The sequence below is a fragment of the Centroberyx affinis genome, unplaced genomic scaffold (assembly GCF_046629955.1).
Source record: "Centroberyx affinis isolate AG114_WGS23_722 - 3 ecotype Tasmania unplaced genomic scaffold, CSIRO-AGI_Caff_v1 ptg004951l_1, whole genome shotgun sequence".
Taxonomy (NCBI): Eukaryota; Metazoa; Chordata; class Actinopteri; order Beryciformes; family Berycidae; genus Centroberyx; species Centroberyx affinis.
Genome location: NW_027282431.1, coordinates 54748 through 61393, shown reverse-complemented (window position 1 = coordinate 61393; position 6646 = coordinate 54748).

Genomic DNA, 6646 nt, shown 5'->3' with positions numbered 1-6646 from the left:
TCAGTCATATTTCTGAGTAATGGACTGTCACTGAGGAAGACGCTTAGTCAAATCATCAGTCACCCTGCTGCAATAAACCTGCAGACTTGAATGAGTTTTTGTTTTTTTTACTTGGAGCTATATATTTGAGAATATTTTTAATTAGATTTTTAAAATTTGAATCTGTTTTTTAGGCTTGTTGCAAATGATATTCTTTACTCCCTCTACCCAGGTTTTTCAAAGCCTTATCTGCCATGGATCAAAATGTCTGACCTTTCACTGTTGCTTCTGGTAAGACAGCGATGTGCCCTCTTTCATGTCATTACAAACCAAAAGGCCTAGTTGCCTTCCATGTAAAACTAAAACTCATCTTGTAGACCCATGCCAAAGTCCATCCAACAAGTTAAGCGGTACTTGTGTGTGTCACAGATCAGTCATCACGTTGTATGACTTCACTCATGAACCAGATCACAAAGCCAACCAGCTACAGCGATTACATGCAATGATATGAGTCATATAGTGGACAATAATAGTTCAATAATAATAGTTCTGGCTTCATCATTTTTCTTGGCAAATATTTAGGTGATTTCATATACACATTAAGGTCAATTTATTCTGCAACATATTCTGAGGTGCTGTACTGCATAGAAAAATTGTTTGTTTTTCACTTGATAGGAGACTGGTTGCATGCACATTTTCTTGTGTCTACTAGTTATTTTACATCTTTAAATATTTGTAATAATGTATAATCAGTTTGTAGACCAGTGTTGGTGGAAAACTATTTTGGTCACTATGTCCTACTATTGGACACTGAGCGGAGCTGTACTGTCCTCGTTGCTCAATGTATTGTCTCAGGTAAGTTGACCAACAACAGTATCTTCAGCAACTCAGACAGGATAAGTGTGCTGTAATAAAAACAGTAGCACCAAATTCCTTTGGAAGATTTATTAATTGAACTCATGAAAATTATTAGATGTCTTAGCAGTTTTGCACTCAAAACGTGTGTGACCCAATGAACCACAAATTCCCAATGGTTCCCAGAGCCATAAAATACATTTTACTCTTGAAGGGGAGAATTATGACTTATACATTATTTTAAAAACACATTAAAAAACAATTTGTACCATCAACTTCAAAATCAACCACAACATAGAAAAAACTGTACCTTAATACAAAATGCCATTATTGCAACACTGTATTACAAGTACTTTTAACCACTTCCTTGCATTATTCATCAGTTCCCTTTAATTACTAGAGAACTTGCAGTTCTATTTCTATTTCAGTTCTATTTCAGTTCTATTTCTATTTCAGTTCTAGTGTGTGTGTGTGTGTGTGTGATGTGTCCAGCAATAACGATAGTTACATATTGTAACTCTAGATCTATGATCACAGGCTTCACCCTCTAATGGCTCTAATGGCTTAACCACTCATCTAGTTCCCTCAGCGCACTCCATTCAGTATCCAGCCATCCACTAAGTTGTCAGCGCTCTGAGACTAAAAACTATATGTCGTCAGATTCAGCGATTGCGAAGTATTGCAGACCCACCTGCCCGGCCTGATCACCGTGTTGGATTACTCTCTCCCATCTCCACTCAGTGTTGTTACTGTATACTATACTGTCTCCTAATCATATTTAGTGCACCAATACAATTCCTTCAGAGAGGTGCATATAGTCATGGATAGGGTGTATTTTGGGCTCTAGTTGGGCAGCGCTCTATTTGATTACTAGCATATCTGTTAGGCCATACTTTCCATTAAAGTATTCTTAGCGCTCAACTAAATCAGGAGAGAGGTCCATGTAGCAGCATTAAATATAACACTTTGGATACATTGTACCTGCATACATACCCAAATCTAATATTACTAATTTAAGGATACATGTAGGAGCTTCCTCAGTGTTAATAGATGGAGTAAACACATCAACTTGAGGCAAAATGCTAATTTGGAACCAGGCAACCTTTCTACACCCATAATGACTCCATGCTTCATTACATGTTTTCTGTCAGTTTTACGCGGCCCTGCGACCTTACCGCAGCCCCCACCTTGGCCCCAACTCTACTGAGCTCTACCGACAGGCCTACGACTCCCTCTCTTACCCAGACAAGGAGTGGTGAGTGATGACAGCTTTTTCTCAATCATCTTTGTTCCAGATTCATTCATTCATGCTGCACAGATCTGAAACCGTTTATTCACAAATTCAAGAGGGCCTTGTAAATATAAAAGGTATTTAAATTTTTGCCAGTCATTCCATTTTTACTACATAAATCTTCTCTCATCCTTAAAAATAAGACCAACAATAAGGACTAGAGTTTTTCAAATTCATTGCTATATTAATGTAAGAAATATTCTAATGGACACGCCTGTCAGCAACATGATGATCACAATTTTGTCTTCTGACTTAGAGTTTTCTTTGATCTTTTCTAACAAATGAACACAGAAAACGCTGCAAATTTGTCTTGAGAATCTCCAGCAAATTGAATGATTTGGTGACAATAATTACATAAAAACACCACAAAATTCTGTAGGGACTGGTTTCACTGACTTCATTCTCTTTACCTTTGCAGTTTATCTGCGCACATGCTGGCATGTTTATGATCAGAAGGATGGTATAACATTGTCATAATAAAAATGTGATGCTATGTCCCACAAACTAAAGCATTTAGGAAAAAATGTAGAGAAAAGAGAATTTATTTCTTCACCTTCTTGGAAAAACTTGGAAAAATCACTCAGTTTGTATGTGTGTGTGTGTGTGTGTGTGTATCCATGCGTCCTTGTGTGTTTTTTTTTTTATATTACAGGCATGAGTGTGAGTGAGAAGGGCCATGCCTCTCTCCAGCTACATGGGGATGTTGGAGTCTTTCTCCAGCTGTCAGGCTCTGCTGAGAGAAAACCCACAGGAGGCCAACAGGCTCTCCAAGGACATCAATCAGAGGTGAACCACACCTTACAAAGTACACATATGTACAGTAGACAGACACACACACACACATTTCTTTAAATATGACAATTCTCTCAAAAATTATGAAAAAGTATAACTATCTCTATTTTAAGTTAAATGTTACTGTTAAATGTTACGTAAAAGTGCAAAGCAGATCTTTGGGTGCTCCAATTTGTAGTCAATAGTGCGTCATAAATTGTGTTAAAAGTTTATCCATCCTCAAATTGCCTCCTCACTGTAGTTTCAGGCAACATACTTGATGTGTTGCTTTTCAATGTGTGCAGGAGTAACACACACTGTACTATGTGCTATCAACACATGCTCTGATGAAAGATATGTTGTCCCAAACTGCACACAGTTGTGAGTGAAAAATGACACAGCCTGCCTCCTCTGTTCCTCTCCGCAGGTTGCTGTCGGTGATGAAGGAGACGTCTGCAGAGACAGAGGTTGAGGTGGGAGTGAAGTATTTCTGCCTGCTGGCCTGCAAACCACAGGAAGACTGACTTCTGCCAACACTCACAAAAAAGGATGTGTCTTTTTCAACAAAGTCATGAATGTAGTTTGGGACACTGAATCTTGTGCTACTTCTCAATACAACAGTTCTCTGTAGCACCATGTTATGTCATAAGGTTTCACCTTTAACATACCTTTAACATGTGCTGCGCTGAAAAGTAACACAAATTTGAGATTTGACGATGACAACTTTTCTGTGTGAAGGTTTCCTCTTTGACTAAAACACTGGTAATATGTCAGTCTGGATGTTTGTTACTAAAGGTAAATAACTTGTACTGTATTCTTCAAAAATGCCAGATGATTGTCACTAATCTAAGGTAAAGCATCAAATATGGCCATGTAATATTTTAAACATTGTGTCGACTGTTTCTTTAATCACATACAGTATATCCAAAACATGCATGTTCATTTAATCCATTATATCTACCATGCTCCTTCTCTCTTTCTCTCTCATGGTGCTGGTAATGTGCAGGGTTGTAGGTTTGTACTATATTAGTGATTAAGTGTACAGAAAGTTTGTAAAGGGCTTAGGTGAAGACAGTAGATACAATCAGATATTGTAAAACAAAACTGTAAACCTCTCTTAGCCAGCTAGTCAACAGGCCAATGCTGGTAACTTCTGGCAGCTGACAAGAGAGCAAAACTTGAAGTTTTCCCCTTGTAGAGAACGCAAAAGTAGAACAGTTGTTTGTCAGTTCATCAGTAGAATGAACGTCTCATATGGGGAACCAGATGTGCCAGAATCAAAAATAAGTAAATTAATAAGTAAAACCCTCAATAAATACATGTTTGGGATAGATTGTTCTGCAAATTACCACTAGAGGACAGTGTTTGATCAAATTTGCATTTGACACTTTGACATTTTCCACCTGACTTATTCATATATTTTGCCCAAGACATTTTGATATAGGTTCTCACACATAATTATAACCTATGTAAACATAAGAACATAGTGTATCATAATTATGCTTACTTTGTTTGTGCTTTACAAATTAAGTTATTAAGGTATAATTAATTAAATACAATTTTTCCTCGAAGGACTACTGTCAGTTTCAATGAGATGCATTTTATTTCCTTCACGATAGAATATTTTGCACTAAAACTCAGATTTTTGGAGAACATTCCATTACAAAGAGGCAATTTATGGGGACAATGACTCTGGGAGGACTACACAGAAAGGACAGATGGAGACAGACATTATAATGCAGTGAATGTAACTCTGAATGAACTATTTAGAAATATATACAGTTGGTGACTTCTGCATGGAAACACTTGCTGCTTGGCCCAGTGGTTTTCTTCAGGCTGTGTTGAAAGCTGTTTCACAGTTTTGGGGTCATCCTGTAGAATAACCTGTCACCTCAACAATGTGTGAACAGTATTATTTGGATGTAAGTGTCCAGCTGAGGTCTGTTTTCTTTAGTCTTCCTATTCAGGCTTCAGCTTTCACCCTCAAGTCAAATGCTGTTGCTATAACAGCTTGGGAGTTTTATAACGCAGAGATCAGAACCTTGATCACCCACAGAGATAGAAGGTTTTTATGGACCTTCATTCAGTCAAAGTCTTTGAAAAAAATATCTTCAGATCAAATTGAAGATGAAATCCAGATTTTTTTTTTTTATAAATTAGGCCTCTGGCAACAGCTCTTACACTGTGATGGCAGATAAGTAGGACTTTGGGGACAGAGAGAAGGTGCTGTCAGTGGAAGTGTATACTGTTGGCAGAACTTAGAAGATGAATCGGAGTGTAGTTCAATCAAGGCTGGTCTTAGACTCCAGACAGGCAAATACTCACAATGTTATGTTTTATCCTGTTTTATGGCATGTCATTATGGTGTTGTAGTTGCTGTAGAACATTTTTGGGCAGTATATGGCAATCATCATAAAACATGCCAAACTCTGTCAGTGACTCTGATGGGAGAATGAGTGTGGGGGAGGTAGAAACAAGAAGGATAGTCTTTTGCTGTCCATCTTCAGCTAGATAAGCAAGAGTCTCCTCTGCCTTTCCATCTTTGCTGTGTTTCTTCTCCTTCTGACTGAACATTTTTCTCCAGAAGCTTTTCTTCTTCTTCTTGGTGAGCTCCATATAACAGAAATACAATATAGTTTTATTTCAGTTCATAGGATCCATTGACATTCTGAGCTCCAAAATATCGTATAGAAACAAACACCATAATCATTCATTTCCACAGAGCAGTTACTCATATCAAATGAATCACTATTCCAAATGTAAATAAATAGTCATCATCTGAATAGTCATCAGGACATAATGCTCCCTCTGAGCCTTCTCCAGGCTTGGAGGTCATAGGAGTTGCTGAGCTCCTTGTTTTCCTCCCTCAGGCTGCTGTTCTGAGACCAGCTTCATCTTGTCAACCTCATGCACAAGACAGGTGTGTCTTAGTGCCTCTATAACTGGTCTCGAGGCCTGTCTGTCATATTCACTCATATGTACTCAGAATCTTTATTTTGCTCCTTTTCTGTCTCTGACTTCTTGAGAGCCTCTTTAATATCTCATGCTCCATTCGCTGACATTTGTCTTCAGTCATTTTGGCTTTTTTAAGCATTCAGCTTCTCCCTCAGAATAGACTGATCAAGGGTCTCTCTCAGTGCCTGGATTCACTCCTGGTCATCCTGGATTTGGGCCTTTTCCTCTATTACTTTTTGTGTATTCTCAGTGATTTTGACTTGGTCCAGGCTGACCTGATGAGTCTTATTTTATCTCTTGTAATTTCTTTGTCCACATGGCCAGCTTCTCAATGACAGTCGCTATCCCAACCCGGTCTCACGGCAGTTCGTGAAATAGTCACGTAATTTAATCTATTGATTTGTGTTCATGGACACGATTTTTCCATTTTTTTCGTGTCACTCAGCACGACTTTCAAACTAATGTATTTCAATTGGAAGTAACTTTCGTGCCTGCACCACGTTTTTTTTCTGTCAGTCGGGACTCGGGAGCACCCAAGAGCCTCAGCAGCCGTTACTATGGTGAAGCAAGACGCCAGCTAAAGCCGTAACAAAACCTATGATATCTTTAACATTTCTCAACACAAAAACACGAAACTGTCCTTGATAACTCAACAATACGATAGGTTATTTTTATGGCCATCCGTTTTAATTATTTCACCTTCGATTCTGAGAAATCAAGTTTTCTTGTCAGTTTTGGACGATAGCGGAAGCTACATTAGCCGAAATTACCCATGACCCTCAGCGACTAGATTAA